This window comes from Giraffa tippelskirchi, chromosome 1 (genome assembly GCF_054371585.1).
Source record: "Giraffa tippelskirchi isolate mGirTip1 chromosome 1, T2T-mGirTip1v1.2.pri, whole genome shotgun sequence".
NCBI lineage: Eukaryota > Metazoa > Chordata > Mammalia > Artiodactyla > Giraffidae > Giraffa > Giraffa tippelskirchi.
The window spans coordinates 221,905,412-221,930,035 of NC_137275.1; the positions used below are offsets into that span (position 1 = coordinate 221,905,412).

At 39.2% G+C, this 24,624-nt stretch overlaps 2 long non-coding RNA genes across 2 annotated transcripts in view; one reads left to right on the forward strand and one right to left on the reverse strand.

Annotated features, from left to right (window-relative positions):
• Positions 1-4,268, reverse strand: part of LOC145540886 (uncharacterized) — a 37,300-nt gene extending 33,032 nt beyond the window's left edge. The window contains exon 1 of the long non-coding RNA XR_014078615.1: positions 4,193-4,268. This is a non-coding gene — a long non-coding RNA (uncharacterized LOC145540886). The remainder of the gene's footprint in view (positions 1-4,192) is intronic.
• LOC145540895 (uncharacterized) overlaps positions 1-24,624 on the forward strand; it is a 137,581-nt gene that overhangs the window by 49,718 nt on the left and 63,239 nt on the right. The gene's annotated exons all lie outside the window — the stretch shown is intronic.

Consider the following 24,624-nt stretch of genomic DNA (forward strand, 5'->3'; position numbering starts at 1 on the left):
TTAGCGTTGCTTCTTTCTATAAATAAAGCAAAAGCAAAGTTGAATAAGTATGTTCACACTTTTAGAGATTTCAGACTAGGGTCCCGATCGTTGCAATGAATTCCAGCAGCTTTTCAAGCATTGTGCAGAATACAGAGAAGACATGACCCAGACTTAACAGACACTCCATCAAAGTGGGACAAAGGCCATCAGGATAACAGAAGGAGAGGGTGAATAACTTGCTCCAAGAGGAAACAGCTGGAGCTGGTTTCTGAATGTTAAATAGTTTTGAGTTTCTCTTTGATTCAAGAAAGCCAATTCCTCACAACTTAAACTTTGAGATGTGTTCTTAACATCGACAAGACCCCCAAACTGAGTTGGGAACATCCTGTGGAGAGGTTTCCTTGGGTGATTTTCTTAACGCCTCTCTTCTGTATTGGTTCAGCGATGTAATAGAAATGCCCTTCGTCTGATATTTTCTTCTCAGATCCTAGCACAATGCTAGAGGGGCAAAGGTCTTAAAACATATAAAGGGAAAATATAAGTAAGATATTTCAGTTTAAAACAACATAAAAGATTCCATGTATTTTGTTCTTAACACATACTAGATACTGTGATAAGCATGAACTTATTTTAACATGAAGTCACCATGGGTGAATGTGGTTATCATCATCCACAAATTATAGGTGAGGACTTATAGGTCCAGAGAACAATAGTGATTTACCCAAATCTAGTGAGATCTGAGCAAGAACTTAAACTTGCTCATGAAAGGTTCTAAAAGCCCAAAGCTGTCACCATTCCCCACACTGTCCCTTTCAGTTAAGGGCTTGCAGGCTGCATCTGCCACAAAATCTTCCATTCTGGCCCTAGCCTAATTTAATTGCCCCTTTTTTCAGTATCTCCTATAATATCTCTTTTGACTCTATCAGAGCTTTAAACATTCAGTATTGTTTTAGGTATCAAAAAATATATATATGTTTCTGTGCTAGATTCTCCTCTTCTTAAATGCAAGAATAATGTCTACATTTGTTCTTTCCACCAATATTTCATGAGACATTATTTAAAACAATCTTTACCAAGCATTCATTAAATTGAAGGTCATTTGAGTGCCCAAACAGGACTGAGTAATATACAAGCTAATGTGAAAACATCACAGGCTGTCTGTTTAATGAATTTTGCTAAGACCATGAGCCAATCAGAGATGTTCTAATTTACAAGCAGGAAAACCTTTCCAATCTCTATTATGAGCAAAGAACAGGAACAATTTACTGAGCATCTATTATGCTTCCATTATTTTGTTATACATTATGGGAGGATATAGTTCTTCTAAAATAGTCTTATGGAAAAGAGCAGAAAACCACACCTCTTGATGAATAGAATGTTTATCTTTATATATGCAGGGCCTATCAAATTGTCTGTTGCAGACAAATCCTTATTATGTGTTTGCTGAATCAAATTAAAAAACAGAGTGACCTCAGAAAGATGGCCAAATAAGATGTCCTTCACTCATATTCCCCCATCAAAAACAGTAATTTGGCATCCATCAGCAGACAGAAGTGCCTTTGTGGGAGCTTTGGGATTCAGGTAGGAAGCTGTGAGACTTCAGTGCAGTCCAAGACCAAGGTAAGCAATTTTGAGAAGGCAGACTGGTACCCAGAAAGCTGACTCACTGACCATGGTCCCAACTTCAGACATGGAAACAACTCCATACCCTTGAAGACTCCACCATAACCCCGTTTAGCTTTGGTCGTCTCTCCAGCACCATATGTCAAGGGACCCAGTAGAAGTCACCCCTATCCATTTATGAGCTAACAGGCTTACAGATCTGGTCCTGGCTGCAGACCCTGATGCGGCCTTTGAACTGCCACACCATCTCTTTGCCACAGTCCAAAAGCCCCTGGAGATAAGCCCACCAAACTCTGTCAGATTGTAGATTCTGAAAGGACCCTGTAACTGGGTTCCACTCCTATCAAAGCGGCAGTGCACCAGCAGGCCTGCCAGTCCAGGACCAAGCAGGACCTTCCAGCCTGCACTCCAGAAGAGCTTGAACAATCCCTATACCTGGCTCCAGTCTCCTAGCCACAGTCTACAAATCAGTACTGTGACCCAGTAACTAGAGGCAGACAGTCCATCTACACACTTGGAGATCTTGAAAGGGCCTTATACTAAGTTCCAGCACTTCCCATACAGTCTGTGAGCAGTCCTACCCATACAGGGACCAGGCAGGGGACACCCACATATGTGTCTCAGGAGATTCTGTAACTGTTCTATCATCAGCTGCATCCTTAGAGCCATGGACAAGGACTAGATCAGTCTGTCCAGGGACCTGATAATAACACACCCATCTATGCTTCCAGAGCTAGGTTCATAGACTTCAATCTTTTGGCTTTAGAAAGTGGAATAGCCCTGAGACTTTGTTCTAGTCCTTCAGCCACAGTCCACAGGCCACAGGGGTAGGCCTGCCTACCTAGGGACACATTCAGTGATCAGGCAGCAACCTTTCCAGACACCTGGCAGGAACCACACCTGACCGTACATCTGATAAGTAATAGGTCAGCTATCTTAGAACTCAGCTGTGGACCCTGAAGCAGACACTTGTCCCAGTGCTACCCTATGGGGCAAGATACCAGGAGGCAGTCTCTTCACCCAGAGACAGACAGGATCCACGCCCACTTGAGCCTCTGGTAACAAGCTTGACATCTACAGACCCCACTGCAGATCCAGTGACAGGACAACTGCAATTCTGGGTGTAATCCCATCAGCTGGGGAACAGACAGGAGAATGTCTTTACCTGCTAAAACTAGTCTTTAAAGACTAGAAGATATGTTTGAATATGTTTGAATATAGATGCAAAAAAATCCTGGAGCTGAAGAATACAGGGATAGAACTGAAAAAAAAAAAAAAATATATATATATATATATATATATCAAATCATGATGTACAACTTAAAAAGCTTAACTTTACATAATATGTCAATCATATCTCAATAAAATTGGGTAAAGACAAAGTATAGGTCATGAACTGTACACCATCAAAGCTTGACTCCAGGTCTTTAAAAAAATCTGTGTAAGTTAGATTTTCTTAGGTTGCAACAGACAGAAAATTCAGCTCAGTCTTCTGCTGGAAGCAGTCCTTATTGTCTCCCAAATCCCATCGCAGTTAATCTACTTTACATCTCTTAAATCCAGAGGGTCTTCATTTGACTTGGAAGGTCCTAGTTTCCTGGAACCAGTTTTTGTTTCAGAGGACCAGTGCCTTCTAAAGAATTTACATGTAAGAACCAGGACTGTATGAGAAAGTCAACTGACATAAAACTGTCACTCCACAAAATGGGCTGATTAAATAGTAAAAGGTCATTAATTCAGATTTTGTTAGAATACAATCTAAGCCAGAATGAAATTTACATTCCCCTGCCTATGAAGATATGATTTTATAAGAGGAATAATGTGGTTATATTAGAGAAATATATACTTAAAAAATTGACAAGATGTTTTCAATTTTACTTTACCCCTGATTACCATGATGCCCCTAGCAATTCATTCATGTATTTTGGATGAATCAGATTCCCTAAAAATCTTTAATAGGCAGAACCTTATTTATCTAGCTATTTATTTATACAGTTTCTGATTCTAAAAGGAACTTGAAGTGGCCAATATAATTTTTTAACTCATTTCAATGCAACACCATACGTTTGTAGAGTTCATTACAAATAACATCTGCTTGTGTACCTCAGTTAATTCACATAGCAGTTATCTGAAGTAGGTAAGAGAGTTTTTGGAGCCCATTTCATCAGTGAAAAAATTGAGGCTTATATACTCTTGATGATTGTCTAAACCAATCTTATAAATGGTCAATGGGGGTGCAGGACAAGGGCCTGGAGAGGATCATAGTCTGTAATCATCTCAATTGCACTGGCTGCTACCCGTGATTACTATGCATGTTAAGCAGCTTCGGTCATGTCTGACTCTTTGTGACTCTATGGACTATAGCCCACCAGGCTCCTCTGTCCATGGCATTCCCCAGGCAATAATACTGGAGTGGGTTGCCATGCCCTCCTCCAGGGGATCCTCCCAACCCAGGGGTCAAACCCACATCTTTTATGTCTCCTGCATTGGCAGGCAGATTCTTTACCACTAGTGCCACCTGGGAAGCCCATAATTACTATACATGCTTGAAAATAAACACATCTCTGTTTCCAGGACAAAACTGCACCTCTAAATCAGATGCTTCACCAAGCAGAATAGCTTCTCTAAAAGTTCAGACCCCAGCCTTGTGTGTTGAATGTCACTGAATCACAGAGATGGGGCAGGGAACTCCAACTCAGAATGTTGAGGTATGAGCGTCAGTGAAAGGTCAGACCCAAGTGTGGATATGTCATAATCCTCTCCTCCCCACAAGCCCTGACACTGCTGTTGTCCAAGCTCTCTTTATTTCTGCAAGAGGCTATTGCCAACCGCCCTGGATCCAGTGCCTGTAACTCAAAGTTAACCCTTCCTATTTTCAGTGGAGGGTTTGGGTTTTGTTTTCCATAGAGATTTAATCAAACCATCTACTCCTGTTTTAACAGCTCTACTATCTCTTGTATTATGTTTCTAGAACATAAGACAAACTTCCTTAGCCAGAATGTAAAGTCTTTAGGGTCTGGTCCCAAGTTAACTCACTTTTCCATGTCATCCTGCTCTCCAGATTCCAAGTGTTTCTTCAGTTATTCTACACCCCTTCCTCATTGGCTCTCTCTTCATATTATGTTCCTTCTGTACCTTGAATATGCTTTCCCTCTATACCACTCTTAACATTTCTTTGCAGCCTTCAGTATGCAGTTTAAATGGCATACCCTTCTAGAAAACATCATCGACTCTCCAGGAAACATCATAAGTTACTCGTTGTGTTCATAGAACAAAAATACACTCCCACTGATGAAGCATCATTCACAATGTTTACTTCAATCTGTTTATTTGTGTCTCTTACCAAGCAGTTTGGTATGAAGACTGAAAACAGTCAGGCATGTCTTCAAAATATGTGTGTAACAGTTTTCCATTCCTTACATAAATGGACAAACGAAAGAATGTTACATCGAAAACCCGGACAATGATTTAATAAAATCGTTCTTTTTATATCCACCCTTGAGATTCTTATCTAGTCTCCTACATTTTAAATCCATTTAAATGTGGAGGACTCCTAAATATACCTCCTGCTTGATTCTCTCCTCTCAATGCAACTCTTTATTTGTGATCTCTACTTAAGATGTCCTACTTATATCTCAAATCTAACATGGTCAACAGTGAAATTCCTAATATTCCTCCAGCATCTCCCCCTTCTCAGCTGGTATGGCTCAGGCAGTGGACATCTCTCATTCTCTTACTCACCATGTCCGAGCCATTGGCAAATCCTGTCACTGATACCTTCAAAATACTAGTTTCTTTCTTACCACCTCCATGGCTATCACACTGATCCAAGACATTTCTCACCTAGATCATTGCAATAGCCTCTTAAAATGTTTTCCCAGATTCTCCTCCTGCACTTTTGATCTACTCTCAACATATGAGACATCATTTTAGAATAAAATCGAAATCTTTCACTTCTTTGCTCCAAACCTCCTGAAAACTTCCCATCTCATTTACAGTAAAATCCAAAGTCCTTCTGATGGCATAACCACGCCCACGGAATCTGACCATTAATTCCGTCTGATATATTCCCAGACGTCCCTCTCTGTTTAACTGACTCAAGCCATGTTGGGTTCCTTTCATTACTGAAACATCCCAAGCCTGTTCTTACACATTTTGTGTTTGATATTCCTTCTGCCAGGACTGTTCTTCCCCTAGATATCTGCATGGCTCTCCCTCACTTACTCTCTATCTCAAGGCTTTACTTAAATATACCCTCCAAGCTATGGCCATTCTGCACTCTTGACCACTGCATCTAAATGCACAGTCTCAGCTTGATGTTTCCTATCCTGTTACCTGCTTCAGTTTTTATCTTACTGTCTATTATAAACTGTATTTTTATCTTATTCATAGCCTTTGTCTCCACTGGAAACTATGTTTCCTGAAGTCAGGGGGTTTTGCCTGGTTTCTTTCTATATTCCTGGTACTTACAACAGTGCTGGAAATGATAGACAATTGTCAGAAGAAGAAAGGGAGGAAGAAATGGACGGAGGGAAAATTATCCGTTACATTTACTGTTATGAGGTCATTCATAAGAATGAGGCTGATCTATATTTATGATATGGAAATATTTCCAAAATATATTATTAAAAGAAATCAGATTTCAGAATGGCATGCATAATATCATTCCTGCTTTTAAAAATAAATAATTTTACATCAGGTTGTATATATATATATATAAAATGAGGGCAGAGAAAGGTATATGCCAGGTAATAGTGGATGTCTCTGAAAGTGGTATGAAATGGCACTTGGCATCTTTGTTTTGCATTTCTGCATAATTTGCATTTAAAATATGTATATATTAAAACTTTAACAGTGAAAATTTGATATTCAGTGATGGTGTAGATCCATATTTTTTGCACATTGAAAGCTGTTTAATATATTTGTCATGTCAAGAGCAGTTTAGAGAATAGTAATAACATAAGCGTTAATGTTCAATTTGGAAAACCAAACACTCTGCAAATTAAATGTATTTTTTTCATTTTTGTTGCCAAAACACATTTGGCCACAAAACCTAACCTGAACTGACATGTGCTTATTTATAGACCTTAGCACCGCATAATGTGAATATTCATAATTTTCACTAATTCTGCCTCAGAACCTGCAGAGATATGTCATATAATGAATACACTCTAAATTAACTTTCTCAAGTCTAAACAAATTCTGAAATACATAGAACTGCAAAGGTTTTTTTTTATGGAAGGCATTTTGCATGTGTTAATATTTTACTGCCCTTACAACAAAACTATTCTCTTTCCTTTGTATGATTTTGACTATTATTTTATTCCTCTTTTGCTCAGTTAAATTTTCATTGCTTTCTACAATAAGCTTCTGTGTAATAAGTCTACAATAGATGCTGTGGTAATAAATAAAATAAAATGTAAACTAAATTAAATTAGAACTTTAGTTAGAATTTCAAGCATTAAAAAAAAAAATGAAAAAAGAAGCTTTAAAATTGAGAAACTATTGCCCTATCCCAGGTGTGGCTTTGTTGCTATCCAACCCTAAGATTTAGTTGACTCTTAGTCTCTAGGTAAAAGAAAGTTAACCTATTAGATTAAAAGACAAGAATGGGTAAATTTTGATGAAATAGGGACACAAGGGCAGACAGATTCCAAGAATACCCTGGGACAGATTCTGCCCCCGGGACAACGCCAGTATTGCAGTGGTGACAAATGCACCATCCTAGCTGAATTTATTGAACTTCAGCGTAGGGCAGTCACATTTCCACATCCCAACATTTCAGGCTGGTTTCCATTAAAGACAGAAGGGCGTGCTGGTGATATTAATAGAAGAAGCATGTTCTTTTCCTGTTCAGCTATTTAAAGAAATGTTCAGCTGCAAGGTGTGCTGATTTATGCAGCTTATCTTCTGCAACCCAGATAGAGCTCACTGTTCTTCCCTCCCATTACAACTCCTACTTAATGGATCTGTAACTGACTTACATTTTGTGATATGAAATTTACAAGAAAAAGGGTGTATGTTAGAGAAGGTGGGGGGAAAGATACTGTTATTGTTTCCAGGTGCTTCTAATTATACTTGTGTGGGCTATGAACACCCTTAATTGTGTTCTTGGTTATAAATGCATCATAAACAAATTTAGGAGACAATCAGGCAGTCTTAAAGGAGAACTGGGAAATTATTGTCACCAAGTAGGTGACCTTAAGGTACAATACAAATTATTGTTTATGGGGATGAGAGACACGACCAGCTAATTCCTGAGTGGCTTAGAGATGTGGCCAGCTGAATGAAACAGAATTTAACTCCAGAATAAAGTGCAGCATGTGGTTTGGACCTTGGAATTTTAGAGAATGATCTCACAACCATTTCTTGACATCCTTTCAGTATTCAAGTCCTAGTTCAAAAACTGCTTCCTCTTTAAAGCCTTCCCAAATCTCCACCAGTTGGAATTAATTTTCCCTTTCTTTCAACCGCTGTTGATGTTTCCTTCATCTACTAGACTGTTTATTGTAATTTTCCCACTTTTGACTGTTTGTGTTTTTATGGAACGTCTCAAATGTCAGTCATCTGTGTATTTGTTTGAGACATTTTGCCAAATCTGTGCTGTCCATTCTTTACTTAAAATTCTCTTTATTATTCCTGGGCTTCCTTGGTGGCTCAGCTGGTAAAGAATTTGCCTGCAGTGTGGGAGACCTGGGTTTGACCCCTGGGTTGGGAAGATCCCCTGGAGAAGGGGAAGGCTACCCACTCCAGTTTTCTGGCCTAGAGAATTCCGTGGACTGTATAGTCCATGGGGTCATAAAGAGTAGGATACGACTGAGTGACTTTCACTCTCTTTATATTTACCAGCTTTTATTTATTTAATTTTTACTTGGCAGCTTTTAAAAACATTTCTTCTTTAACCTCATCCTAGGCAATAATTTCTATGAAATTAAAATGTATTGTAATTATATGCATGCACATATATTTATATACTTGAAAGTGTGTCAAAATAAACATAAAATGTTTTAATGTATAGCCTCAAATCACTTGGAATGTCATCAGTAATTCACATACTATACATTAAATTCATACTGATATTTGCAAAACCACTGCCCTCTTTTACACCATTAAGTCCTTGGGTAAAAGAACCATTTTTTACACAATGCAATGTGTTCAAGAACTTTTGAGACTTTCACAAGACAGTATGTTAAGGCAGTGTAATCTCAGTAATCAAGATAAAAATATTTTAATAATATAATATTCTGATATACCTCTAAAATACAAAAATATTTAAAATCAAAACAAATGCCAAAGACTCCACACAAAACAAAATATCAACAGTTTTTTTTTATCCTTTCTGTTATTGAGGTATAGCTTATTTACAATATTATATTAGTCTCAAACATACAACATACTTATTCAAGCGTTTTGTAGGTTGCATTCCATTTATAGTAACTATGAAATATTGACTATATTACCTGTGTTGTACAGTATGTCCTTGGGTGGGCTAAGTCACTTCAGTCATGCCCAGCGCTTGGACCATAACCCAAGACTTGGACCATAGCCCACCAGGCTCCTCTGTCCATGGGATTCTCCAGGCAAGAATACTGGAGTAGGTTGCCATTTCCTCCTCCAGGGTATCTTCCCAACCCAGGGATTGAACCCACATCTCTTACGTCTTCTGCATTGGCAGGTGAATTCCATACCACTGTGCTGCCTGGGAATATCCTTGTGGTTTATCTATTTATACACTGTAGTTTATAAAAAGTGGTTACCAGCAGGGAGAGGGAAGGTAGAGTGGGACAAGATAAGGATAGAGGATTAAGAGGAATAAAATACTGTGTTCTTTTTATTTTTCAGTCTTTCTGTTTTTTGTTATATTCACTTTTTGTTTTATTTTTCATAGTCCATAAAACATTAACATTTTAAGTAAAGACAGCATTAGTTATTTACAAACAGAAATGATGATTCCTGCCTTAGAGACTTGTTTAGCTAACATATTAAGTGTCTGGTCTGTTTTCCTGTGGAAGCCCATGCTTTTAAACTTTGCTGTGTGATTGGGGAAACTTGATTCTTACCACTTCATGTTTTCCTGAGGGAACTTTTCTAGGGGAAGACTTCAGCTGGCTTCTCCCAGAGGAGGAGGAGTCACACTTCAATGATGGGATGGGGGAAGGGATTGCTAGGCGTGAGCTCCTGGGGACATCCTTGTGAGTTAACTGCCCTGCCCCCTGCCCCTCTGCCTGCACCCAGGTGGGCAAGGACAAATCTGGGAGGAAGGTGCTTTACAGGGAAGCTTGATAATGGTACCAATCCCAGAACGTGTTCTACAGTACTTCTTTTACAATAACAAACTTAGGTTTTGAGTCCCACCTGACTAAGTTCTGGAACTGTTTCTGTTATTTCTGAACTTAAGGGAAAGAGAGGTAGGTTACTGATTGGATAGTGCCTTCCTAGTTCAAAGTGAAAGTGAAGTCGCTCAGTCGTGTCTGACTCTTTGCGACTCCATGGACTGTAGCCCACCAGGCTCCTCCATCCATGGGGTTTTCCAGGCAAGAGTACTGCAGTGGGTTGCCATTTTCTTCTCCAAGGGATCTTCCCCACCCGGGGATCAAACCCAGGTCTCCCACATTGCAGGCAGACATTTTACCCTCTGAGCCACCAGGGAAGCCCATTTCAAAGTGCTTTACAAACCTCAAAACATTAGAATAAGCCTATATATTGTCATGTTTCATCATTTTTTTGTAATGTAAGTTCACTGGTGTCCTTAATAATTATCTTATATGAAATACGTACAAATGCAGAGCTTAGTGACTGGGAAACAAAAGCCACTTCAGACATGCTGTTTTCCTTTCTCATGCCCTCTCCTCAACCCTAGCTCTTAATTACCAGTCACATCATATCAAGGAGTTTTCTGTCCTTGGCCCGTAGTTGCTGCCTCCATCACCCCCCTCCTTGTGCCCTGGCCCTCAAGCAAAACATCAAGTTTAGCATGACAATGTAATTAAGGTCATATTCTGCCTTCAGTCATCAATGTGCAAATGCTGTATGGCTAATGAAACAGTCCTAACAGAGTCTCCTAACCTGTATCCTCCAATGAAGCTGAATAGGCATGGTATGCTCAGCCCCTTTTTGACAAGAATGAAAACCTGTCCTCCCCTTCGGGCTTCTGCAGAGTCAGAAGAGTCAATAGCATCAGTGTTATGATCATGGACGTTTTGAGAACATGGATTTTAGGAAACACGGACTCTGTCCCTCCTGCCTCTTTCTTCAGCTGCATGGCCGTCTCCTTTCTGGAAGCTGCCCTGGGGGATCAGGATGGGGATTCGGGTACCGAAAGGATACTGTGGGCTCAGAGGATATGTAGTCATTCATAAAGAATAGAGGGTCAGAGCAGAAGCACCGTTCCAGGGTATCTGGGTGGAGGGGAACCAGCCAGAGTTGGGAGACCGGAGCAGGGTTACAGTTCAACCATGGTTCTGGGCTTTAATTCTCTCCATCTCCCGAAACATAGGTCTAGTCCTGTCTGCTTTCCACAGGGTGTTTTTTAACCTTTTGTGGGTTTTTTTTTTCTTCTATGAACTGGAGATGAGAGTAATGACCACTTAATAGGCTCACATAAGAATTAAGTGAGACCAAGCCTTTAGTTGGTTCAAGGCATACCATAATGCAACAACTGAAATAAGTAGTAAATAAATATTAGTTTTTGTCAATATTTTAAAATCACAGACCTGATCCTTTTGTGACTAATTCTGGGTATCAGGTTTTCTGCTAATTTTTACTCATAAGCCACATCATTGGTCTAATCATAACGATGTAATTTCATTATTTACCCCTTATACTACTGGAGAAAAACAAACAAACTTAAAAACAGTTTCCTCTTTTGCCCTCACCAATATTCCATCCATAAATACTATGAGTGTGGTATTTTTTAAAATGTGTATCATATCATATTTATCCCTTGCTTACAATCTTTCAGTGCATTTCCACTGTTCTTAGAGAAAATCAAAATCTTCCACCCAACACAGGATGTCCTACATGATCCAGCTCCTCATGTTGCCTTTCTTCCCTCTTGAGCTTCTAGCCATGCTTGTCTTTCTTTCTTAAACAAGTCACTCTCTTTTCCATCTCAAGGCCTTTGCACATGCTGTCAATGAAGCTTCTTTCCCTAGTTAACTCTAGTGTGTTTACATCTGTTTAAACATCAATTAGTCTAGGCAACTTTAGTTGATACTCCCCTATCTGCTCTGCCTCAGATAGTAAAGAATCTCATTTTTATATGATTCATTTATTGCATGGTTTTTCCTTTACAGCACTTGCCTAAGTTAAAAATCACATATTGGTGTGATTATTTTGACCACCTCAGTCCTTCTTCTTGAGTGCATGAACCTTGTCTATTACACATGTTCTTACTTCTCTGGACCTGAAATTGCCTGGGAGGCACTGGATAACTGTTTGTTAAGGCAATATGCTTTAGCACCATTTTAAATATTCTGAAAGTTGAAATTAAAACGTTTCAATCATCTGCTCAGGGTCATCCAGCCATCAAATGCTAGGATGTTAAATTGGTAACAGTGCTGTTTTTTTTTTTTTTTTCTTTAAAGGTTTAAAAGGAGAACTGAAATAGGAATGCAATCAAGTTAGAGATGAAGAGAAGGCAGAAGGACTTCATATCCTTGTATCTTTCACGGCAGACATTTTTAGTCACTCCTAACAGTTTCCCACTACACATGGATTGATCCTTCTCGACACAACTAACTCTCTAACAACTAGTTGAAACCCATTTGCTAGTTCTAGCAAATATTTCAATGAAAAGATCTTTTGAATGGTGAACAATGAGGCATAATTATTATACTACCCATGTGGCAGTGGAACCAGAAAATAATGGATTAAATTTTGCAGATGTGTTTTGGATTCATTAGTTTTCCTTAAAACCCTCAAACCCATATTATCTAGTACACCCATATGAATATATAACTCATCTTGGATAAGTAATTGAATACATTAGCAGTGAATGAATGAATGAATATAATTGGGTCATATGGAAATAATAGCAGTTTCACTCTTAATTTTGACATGAAATCTAAAATTCCAAGTAGTATCAGCATCTGTCCTCTGATTTATTCTACAGTCACTTGAGGGTCTGATGACACTTGGAAGCCTATATAAAAATAGGACAGGGAATACAGAACATTACAACTTTCCATTGATTAATTGGAATTCTTTTTCAGGACCTTGTTCCAGGTCAGATTCCTCAAGTGTTTTTAATGTCCTGATATAACACTGAATGGGGCTTCCCTTGTAGCTCAGTCGGTATAGAATCTGCTGAAAATGCAAGAGACCCAGATTCAATTGTTGGGTCAGCAAGATCCTGTGGAGAAAGAAATGGCGACTAAGTCCAGTACTCTTGCCTAGAGAATCCCCTGGACAGAGGAGCCTGGTGGGCTACAGTCCCTGGGGTCACAAAGAGTCGGACACGACTGAGTGACTAAACCACCACATAATACTGAACATGAGGGAAATTAAACATGATGCTTGTTACCTGGTCTTCCTGGATGTTCCAGGACACTCTGACTCTAACCATTGGACTCTACCCCTATTCTACTAGGATTTGCCTCCTCCCATCAAACAGAAACACTTCTGATCCACAGCTTAGCTCCTGCAATCTTTTTGACAGGTTATCCACTACTTGAGTTTAATCTGCCCCAGGTAGATGAAAAAGAATTGATATGAATTTTTTGATTGGATGCCTGTCTTTTTACTCTCCATCTCTTTACCTTTCGGCAGCTGAAGGGGATCCATCATGATAATTTCCCGTTATTAGGTTTGAAGTGTTTTGAATGTGAAATGCCTTTTCACTTAGAAAGAATTGATGCCTATAACTTGTAATGTGTTAGCAGTCTGGTAGAATGCTTGACAGCCCAAACTGCGTTACAGGTAGCTAATCCCCATGGCTGAGCTCCATTAAAGAATAGATCGTATCTGTTAATACAGCCATAGAGTGTGGGTCATTGTGCTGAAAGGTAGTCTAGCTGCTGGGAGAAAGATTATTATGTGACTTTATTCTATTTTAAACTTGGAGAGTGTATGGAAGATATACTAGTCATGATTGATTAAAGATACCAGAGGGGATTTTATGACTCTCCTGATATGTGCCGGGCTTATAATTCCCACCAGGAAGAAAAATGTCCCCAGTGGCTTAAACGAGACCAATAGCAGATATCAAGCTATGGACAGCTACCTAGTTGCTATACATTCTTCACCTTGACTTCTCCCATATGTCATACAGTTCTTTAGAATACGACCCTGGTATCCTCTGATCCTTAATGCTTATTGATAGTGACCCCTAAGAAAAATAGACTTTCTGTTCCAATATTGTGGCCCTGGTCTGATATGGGTTACTAACATTTTTTTCTAAAAGCATAGAAAAGTAAGTACTTTTCAGTTTATATACTGTCTCTAATCTATAGGCAGTAAGAATCTTGTGGTTCTTTGCTGAGGTCTAAAAGCTGTGATAATGTGTCTGTGCTGTGATTCATTAAAAGTTCCCACCTTCAGCAACAGATGGGAGAGAGAGTGCCAGCATACAATATATTTGTCATCCTTGGTGTAGACAAACTCAGGCAGAGCTTAGTAGCCACAACCTTTGGAGTAATTAAAAATATAGTCAGATTTATGGCTCTTGCTAAGTCATATAATCTATTGGAAAGTATTACAGACTGAATGTCTGTATGCCCTTCAAATTCGTTGAGGTCTAATCCTCAGTGTGACAGTATTTGGAGGTGGGGCCTTTGGGGGGTGATTAGGTCGTGAGGTGTGGCCCTCATGAATGGGATTTGTGCCCTTATCAAAGACAACCCAGAGAGCTCTCTTGCCCCCTTCCACCATGTGAGGTTTCCAATGACTGTGAGCCATGAAGCGACCCTCTCTGGCCACTAAATCTGCCAATGCCTTAATCTTGAACTTCCCAGCTCCAGAACTGTGAAAAATAAATGTATGTAGTTTAACTCATCAGGCCTATGGTGTCTTTGTTATAGCAGCCCAAACAGACTAACACAGAAGGCCAACTAGAATATCTGAAGTCCGTATTATGAGATAAGTCCCATTTTATCATGTTAAATGCAGTTTTTAGTAAACAGAATATTATTAAATGAAATTCAAAAGATAGCCCATTCAGCAGTTAAGCTTTCATTGAACAGGTATTTGTGTATTAATTCCAAAATTCCATAAGAGGAAAGAGAAGTGCTGACAAGATGCCTAACCTTAAAGAATATATACATCATGGTGTGACACTAAATGCAGATGTATGGAATCGTTTAATAAGCAGTCAAATGGCATTCAATTACCAGAATGTGAGTAATCTGTGATTTCAAAAATTGCTTTATTATATCACCCACACAAAATGGCTTCAAAGTGAACTTAGAGTTCCTTCAGGTGGAAAGGATGCTTCTCAAGGTCTATAAAGTATTCATTTCTTGTAAACCAGAGATTGTACCTTAGAATTTATCTAGCCCACATCTGATTTGTAGGGAAACTGTGTGGTCAGTGGAGATTATCATATTTATCAGAAGTCCTCAGTTTTGATAGCAGATCAGATATCTGAATTCCAAGTCTAGTGCTGGCACTGGAAAATTCTTATATTTTTATTAAACAATTTTTAAAAACAAAATATATCCAACTTTAGGCTTGTTCAGTTACTGAATAATCTGTTATTTAGTACTTTATCATTTCAGATAGCCTGGTGTAGTAGATAAGAATAGAGGATTAGGATTACCATAAATTTGGCACTTCCATTTCATAGCCAAATAACTTTGGAGGAGTTCTCTGTTTTCCTGCCTGTAAAATGGAGAAAACAATACCTACTAGATGAAGTAATAGTGAAGTTTAAACGTAATAATGTATGTGAAACCAGTGTACTGGACACTAAATATCTTAACCTCTCCATGCCATTATATCTCATCAATTACAGAAAAGGTATGAAACCTCATTGGTTAATTTTTTCTTCTCCAGTATGGAGTTTTAAGCTGCTAGAATGATTGAAACTGCAATTAAGATACAAATTGGAAGGGACTGTAATGTATCTTTATGTCCATTAAGTCTAAAGAGCAGGCTAATACAAAAAAAAAGTCATTCATTTTGCATTCATTATTAATTAGCAAGTATTGAGTGAGCATATTTTAAATAAAATTTAGTTCTGTTAGCTGTAAGTTTTCTCAGAAAATCTTGCCTGTTAGCAATAGCTCAAGATAATTGTATTCTTGATCTTAAATGAAAATGACTCATTTGTTTCTAAACCAACTTAATGCTGGGTATGATGATAACCAGCTTCTTTAAGTTGATCCATTATAGTCAGTGCTTTAGTTTAGTGTGATAAGAGAACCCAGTAGCTCTCCATCGTGTTTTCCCACTTCTCAGATGTCTTTCTCTGTCATTGTCTCTCCCTAACCTCCCTACACAAATACTGAAAAGCCAATAATTAAGGTCTTCCGTAGGACCCATTTCTTGCTTATGGGGCAAACAACAAAAGTGAGAAGTGACCTGAACCCAAATGAAACCAAAACACCTCATATTCAAACCATGCAATGAAAATCCAAGCATGGGCTTCTCAGACCAGTATTTTACAGGCTCAAAATTATAGTCATTGCTTTGTAATACCCACAAAGAACCCTCCAATTTGAAAGGAAAGAAATGGACACAAGTACTTGGATGTGGTAGGTAAATATTAAGACAGTGCAATTATTACACTCATAGTTTTTCTATGTTTTGATTTTCTACTTTATTTTTTCAGTATTTCACAAATGCATAAAAATAGAACTATAGTTTTTATTTCATAGTTTAAGCTTTTGATCAAATGTATTTTCAGTATTTCTGGAATATTTTCAACAGTTAGACATTAATCCCTGGAGAAGGGAATGGCAACCCACTCCAGTATTCTTGCCTGGAAAATCCCATGGACAGAGGAACCACAGTCCATGGGGTCACAGAGTTGGACACAAAAGAGCAACTAACACATTCAGACATTTATAGCATTTTAGAATTCCACGTGATGTGCCTTTCTCCTGCACTTACCTTTTGCACTACTCATATTTGTCCTTCTGAGAGAAGGGTCACCTCTTCCTTTTGTAACTTTTGTATCCAGGTGCTAGGAATTTGCTCTGAACCCTGCTCTAGACCTGCTCTGAAACTTGCATGCAGATAGACAAATAGCCCCAAGGTCAAATATTTGCCTCCACATCTGATTTTCTGAGGAAACACTCTGGAGTCTCCAAGGTTATGCTCCATCTGTTTTCCTGCCTGAATATTCTCCTACTCAGTGCGTCACTGTCCAAGCTGGAGATTATTTTCATTTCTCATCCTGGGCTTACTTTCATTGTCTGTGCTTGAGTCACCACTTCTGAAACATCCTGACTTTGAGGGTTAATCCTCCACACAGTTTCAGTTAGTCATTGTCCTCATATTTTATATTTGCAACATTTTTAAAATCCCATTTCAACCATGTTTTCCTTTTTGCTCTTTTCCTATTAATTACAATGAGACTTAATTTTCATTTTTTTAAAAAGAAGTTAATAGTCATATCCCTTAAAGATTATACTAAAAGTTAGCTGATCCTAGCTTTAATAATTATCAATAAAATATATTGAGTGCTTATCTTTTTTAACTTTATTTTTTTCATTTTGGCTGCACTGAGACTTCATTGCTACATGCGGACTTTTTCTAGTTGCAGTGATCAGGGGCTACTCTTTGTTTTGGTTCACGGGCTTCTCACTGTGGTGGCTTCAGGCTCAAGGGGGCCCAGGTTTCAGTAGGTGTGGCACACTGATTTAGTTGATCCTCGGCATGTGGAATCTTCCCAGACCTGGAATCGAACCCATGACTCCTGCATTGGCAGGTGGATACTTAACCACTGGACCACCAGGGAAGTCCTTGAGCACTTATGACAAACACTGTACTAAGTGCTTTATGACTTTTATATCTTCTGATACTCAAAATAACCTTATGAAGTACTTTTTACCCCTATTTTTTCAGATTAAAACAAAGCAAACATATAAAAATTGAGTCTTAGAAATATCAGATCAGCTGCTCAAATTCATACTATGAATAAGCAGAAAAAACAGAACTGGAGTCCAGGTTTGTTGATGTTACACTCTGGATGCCTTTCCACCAAACGTCCCCCTCTTTTGACCAATTTTCGTGGAATATGTATTTAAACACACGCTTACACTGAGTCAGTGAGTCACAGTGATTTCTACAGCAGAAGAATAAACAAAGAAAGGTGGATGAAAAAGATCTCTTGTCCCCTGCAGGCATCAACAAGACAACATCACTGATAGTGTCTTGGCCAAAAAGTCCACTACCCCATACAGAAAACATTTTAGTCACCCCAATATAATGATGTTAATGACATGAAAATGACACCAGCCTAATGGCAGAAAGCAAAGAGGAATTAAAGAGCCTCTTGATGAAGGTGAAATAGGAGAGTGAAAAAGCTGGCTTAAAACTCAATATTCAAAAAACTAAGATCATGGCATCCAATCCCATCCCATCCCTTCATGGCAAACAGATAGGAAAAGAAGGGAATCAGTGAGAGAGTTTATTTTCTTGGGCTCCAAAATCACTGCATATGGTGACTGAAGCCATGAAATTAAAAGACAATTGCTCCTTGGAAAGAATAGCTATGACAAACCTAAACAGCATATTAAAAAGTGGAGACATCACTTTGCCTACAAAAGTCCGTATAGTCAAGGTTGTGGTTTTCCCAGTCATCATGTACAGATGTGAGAGCTGCACCATAAAAAAGGCTGAGCACCAAAGAATTGATGCTTTCAAACTGTGATGTTGGAGCAGACTCTTGAGAGTCCCTTGGACTGTAAGGAGATCCAACAAGTCAATCCTAAAGGAAATCAACCCTGAATATTCACTGGAAGGACTGATGCTGAAGCTGAAGCTCCAATACTTTGGCCACCTGATGTGAAGTGCAGACTCTTTGGAAAAGCCTTGATGCAGGGAAGGATTGAGGGAAGGAGGAGAAGGGGACCACAGAGGATGAGATGGTTGGATGGCATCACTGACTCAATGGACATGAGTTTGAGCAAACTCCTGGAGATGGTGAAAGACAAGGAAGCCTGGAGTGTTGCAGTCCATGGGGTCACAAAGAGTCAGACATGACTGAACAATGGCAACAACAACAACAACAATGTACTAGGAATTGTTAGAAGTTGCCAGACTTCAGAAAGTCTTTTAAATATAAACTTAGAACTTTACATGGCATCCATCCTTTCATGCATGTGACAACTAACAGCTGTGTACATCTGGGATCTAATATTCTCTCACGTGGCATCTTAGATCTGAAGACTTAGCAGCAATCATGAGGGGAAGGTCGTGGGGAGGCTCCTGTGGGGACACTCGATGATTTCTTCGTCCATTCTGCCCCTGTTCTGTGTCCTTGTCTCCTCTCACACCTTTGGCTTTGCTGGGCCCCCTTTTCAGAAGCTCCCTCACTGTACAGTTTGCAAACTTGCAATTTCACACCACATTTGTCACCATAGCAACAAGAAAACCTACAAAGTAGAAAATGTGTCAAATCAGCCACCAGATTTGTGTCTTGCTGGTGTCGAGTCAAACACATGGCTGCCTCTTGGGTAATCTGTGCAATGGAGTGGTATAGTTCCGGAAGGTGTTAGAGCCTGACCTTCAATTTCCAGCTGTTGCAATCGCTCCTTCACTGACCTTGTTTGCTGCTGACCATGGTTTGGTAGTTGGCCAAGAAGACTTTTTCCCCATCCACACTTCAAATTCTGATTTCAATAAGCCTTCCTCTGATGTATAAAATGAACCTAGGCTGAATTAATCAAGGTTTAAGAAGTAGTGTTCATCATCGTCTTGGTGTTGGTTGAACAGCATGTAAATAATTGCATCTACATCTGAATAGAACTTAAGAGAGATATACATGCTAATTTTAATCAGGTTCTGAGAATGGGTGTCAAGAGCCAACTGGTTCGTCTGTGTTAAAGGCCAGAATCTGACGTAAAGCTCCAGTGAGCTGTGGTGGCCACAGTCTAAGAAAGAAGGCCAATCAGACAGACAATTGTTCAAAATGCCAGCCTGAGGTAAGGGGACCAAGTGTTCCTGTCGGCACAGGGTTTCAGACTCAGGAAACAGGTAGAGCAGACACCTGCAGATGAGTAAGGCTCTCTCCGTTTACACTGCCCAGGGAGCTCTCACTGCCTCAGGCCGCCTCTGGGCCAGAGGCTAGCAGGACCACAGAAAGCAAAGGCTTTTCTCTGCAAGCATCCCTTCCGCCCACAGAGCCAGATGTGTCACTGCTCTCAGGTTCTGCGAGCATTTCCCTGCTTGCTCTACCTCTAAGTTGCCTTGTCTCCATTTCACTAAGTATGTGAATCCCATCATCCTTGAAAAAATCAGTTAATGGTACATCTACTCCTTGAATTCTTTCTTTACATCACTCCCCAAATTAAACGGAATGCCTGCCCCTTCTGAGTAACTATAATAGTCAATCCCTATTTCTGTTAATACATTGCTTGCTTTATTCTTTGTATTCAAGTTAGTACTCTGGTTGGTGTTTGTGTGTGGGTGTGAGGGGGCGGTGGAATACAAACTTATAAACTGTGTGAGGGTGCATGGGTGCTCAGTTGCTAAATCATGTCCAACTCTTTGTGACCCCATGGACTGTAGCCTACCAGGCCGCTCTGTCCATGGGATTTCCCAGGCAAGAATACTCGAATGGATTGCCATTTCCTTCTCCAGGGTATCTTTCTAACCCAGGGATCAAACCTGTGTCTCCTCCTTGGCAGGCAGATTCTTTACCATCTGAGCCACCAGGGAAGCCCCTTCAAGGGTAGGGATGATATTCAATTCTTACTCCTATAGCTAGAGAAGTTCTAGTTGATTTTATTTGTATATGCACAGATGAAAACACACAGGTTTATACTAATGTTTAGAGTGTACTCTGGTGCAAATTATCTGGGCAGGATTTGTGTCTAATTTTCCTTACTCTGGTGCCTAGTATGATGCTTTGAACATAGTAGATTCTTTGCAGATCCTTGTTAAATAAATGCTCTCAAATGTATGAACTAGATATTTTCCAGTGTGTCTGAAGAAACCAGACATGTTTCCTGCTTATGTAAATCAATGCAAATAATTATGCTAATATTACTGAAAGCATTCAGAGAAGATGGACCACCACTGACAGAAATGACTCACAAATGTCCCCATTACTACTCTTTCCCAGAATCCTTCAGCCCACACATGCCCAGTGGAAGCTCCATTGCTCTTTCCAGGAACAAAGATGATGGAATGGTACACTACCTCTGGGGCTCCCTAAGGCCCTCTATCTAACTCTCTGCAGTGACCATGGCAGGAGGGACCTATGCAGCCCCTAAATGAGAACCTCCCAGCCAAACACTGCTGACACTACTTCATTATGAAGATGCATGGGTTGGCTGCTAGCTAATGAATGCCAGTGCTTGGGAGGATAAACTCGGCTTCTCCCTGATACAATTTAACATCGTATTTCCCTAATTTGAGCCTGATTTAGTCGCTGGGGTGTTTGGATGCTTCTTCTATGGTGCCGATAGTTAATTAAACAGATGTTGCAGAGGGAATCATTAATTTTAGTGCCACAGATGGGAGCGAAATGACTTTGTGAAGTTAATGTTTCAGCAAAACAATGGGCTTCTGTCATCAATTGGTATAAACTGAGTAAATTAAGAGAACAAGTAGAATTGGGTAGGTCGCTCAGAAGAAATATCAATTATTCATTTGAAGAATTAAGCTTCTTTTTTGTCTCTGCCTTCCCATAAGGATATAAAAGTGATGTCTGCAGGGAGGGGGTGTGATAGCAGGAGGAAAGCAGGTTGAAAAAGTCCAAAGCTTTAGCTACGCAAAGATTTTTAACTTTGTCGGGTTTATTTTGTATATGAGAGAGGATGGTTTAGGAATATGAACTGAGCCAGGTGAACCAGGAAAATCTGTAACAAGATATATGTTAGGAGAACACATCCCTGGAAGACAGACAAACAGTCTTATCTATTGCACCAAGAATTATTCATTATTTCAGCAAATGTTTATTGTTGAGAGGCACTTTGGGACAGAATACATGGCAATGAACATGAAAGAGCTATTTGCAAAGCTTATAGTCATTCAGGAAAATATTTATAGGCACAAACTCCATGTCCTAGAATAGTTCCTCACACAAATATATGTCTGTTTATCACACACATATGTGGGGAAGAAAAATAGCATTCGTTGACCAGCCTCCATGTGCCAGGAACGTGCTTGTGTTTAATATTGTTGTGAGGAAATTAGATAAATATATGAGAAAACTGAAAGCTTACATTCAATAAGCAGAATGTCTTCCCAAAGTCACATGGTTGTCATGAAGAAATTATATGTTGATATTGGTTCAGACATAAATCTTGCCCTTTAGAAACTTACATTCAATGAGAAAAGACACATTATGCAAGCATATCTATCCAGCACACACGCTGTAAAGCGGCTCCATACAAACCAAACTCAGTGGAAATTCAAGGAGGAAGAGATGAACCAAGGACAATCACAGAAGGAATCACGGAGGAAGTGGCACTTAAGGTAAGCTTTGAAGGATGGGTTTCATGTCACCGTGACAGCACAGGAAGAGGGCTTATGGAGGATATGAATTTCACCAAGCTCTTTCATGATCAGGACAATTTCTTCTCATATGACATTCTGAAATTTGTGTTTATCAGTCTAGTTTTTGGTGGTAGTCTCCAGAATGTGTGACTATGTGACGTTGCTTGGAAAAGAGGAATTACGATTACTTGACTGGCCATTGCTGCCTTTGAAGGTGGAAGTGTGCTGAGAGCCAAAGAATGTGGGCACCCTCTAGAAGCCAGAAAACAAGAAAATGGATTATGAATGCAGCCCCACCAACACTTTAAACTCAGCCCAAATTTCTTTTTTTTTTTTTTTTGAAAGTACAATTCCTCCCAAATTTCTGACTTTCAAAACTATGCGATAATAAATACATGTTGTCTTAGGCCACTGAGTTTGTGGTATTTATTACAGCAGCAGTAGGAAACTGATACATTGACAGAAGAGGCTTATTTATTTTTTGGCTTTATTTCTATCAGATAAAACCTAGATCCTTGTCTTTTCTGATCCAACTTTTTTCTTAATGAAAGTATATATTACATGCAGCAGACCCATGCAGTCCATTAATTTTTTTTTCATATCCTGATTATTCATTCATTCTACAAATTTATCTTAGATTGCAAATGTATCTTATCTTACATTTCCTGCTATAAGATGGTAAATAAAATAGATGGAGTCCGTTTCCTCCTGAAGCTTATATAGTGAAGAAAAGGATGGCGTTTACATTTGAAACAAGGTAGATAGGCCTGTCATTCTCTGTCCCAGGGAAAATGGGAGCCAAAACTAGACATGGGACACAAGTATATTAGTTTAATTTTATCTGTGATATATGAGATGGCAGGGTGCTACTGTAGATGCGTGTTTGCACATCAAAAGGGAGAAATGCACTGGAGATACAAATCATTGTACTTTGTCAGCTTCCATCCCAATTGCATTTTTAGTGCAGACTGAGCCAACAGAATGGAGCCATACATGACACCTGATGACCTCCTCTGTGGGGTTGGCTCACACACATGATTCCTGGCTCCCTGAGCCTCACTGGCCAAGATGGGCATTATAGGGAAGCAATGATGGAAAGAGCCCAGTGCTATACAAAATGATGACTTTGCTCTATCTCAGCGTGATGCTGAGCACACCAGCTGTGCAGGACCCATTCATGTGCCATGTCTCCAAGTGTGCTGATTAAACCGTATGCTCATTGATCTCGGGGGCTCTGTTCTGTTATGGCACTAACCCAGCTGGGTAAAGAGGCTTTATTACTGCTTAGTGTCTCTTGACGGGCCCACCTGATTATTCTTAATCCACTCTCTGTAATAATTGGTTCCAGGAATATACCCAACCTCAACTTAGATTATGTTTTCTTTCTACCTCTGATGGGTACACAATTTCCACTGTCAATATGCATTTTATGGCGAATTTAACCAAACACTCAGTATTGCATAATGGCTTAAGTGTTGAACCCTGTGTCTATCTGAAATTTTCAAGCTTTCCTCTAAAAGTATTTGGTCTAACTGGACCAATTTACAAAATCAGTCATATATATGTACATAGATATAGGATATATTTTTAGAGTCTATATAGTACTGGGAATCAAAGAGTTTAAGAATTCAAGTCTTGAAAAATGAAAAATTGAGGCTGGTGCACTAGTACAATCATTACTAGTTATTTTTGTTTGTATGAGTTTGTTTTTCCTTTTGTATGGTAATTGTAGGATTAATTCACAGACAAGCTGCTATGCATAAACTGAGAAGAGAGCTTAAAGGAGACAAACCATACAGCAAAACATGGTAAAGTCCTTTAATTAATTAGAGCAACCACGCAAAAAATATCGAAAACAATCTCCAGGGTATCTTCTATTCCCTGAGGTAATTTCTAAATTATCAAAACTTATTTTCTTACTGTAACTACTAAATGATGTTTTCATCATTACTTCTTCCATTGTTATTATTAGTCAAATAATTTTGGAAGTATAAGATACTAATTAAATCCTCTAATTTTCCTCTTGATGTTACTGAGACCTTAAAAGGGCATGTAATTTGTCTGGCTCTTGTCTTCCAACAACATGGTAGACAAGAGTTCTGAGGGACACTCCTCGTTAAGAAAAAGAAGAGAAATAAAACATAAGTTACATTAATAAAGCTGGCTTAAAACACAACATTCAAAAAACTAAGATCATAGCACCCAGTCCCATCACTTCGTGGCAAATAGATGGGGAAACAATGAAAACAGTGACAGACTTTATTTTCTTGGGCTCCAAAATCACTGCAGATGGTGACTGGAGCCATGAAATTAAAAAACACTTGCTCCTCGGAAGAAAAGCTATGGCCAACCTAGACAGCATATTAAAAAGCAAAGACATTTCTTTGCCACCAAAGGTCCATTCAGTCA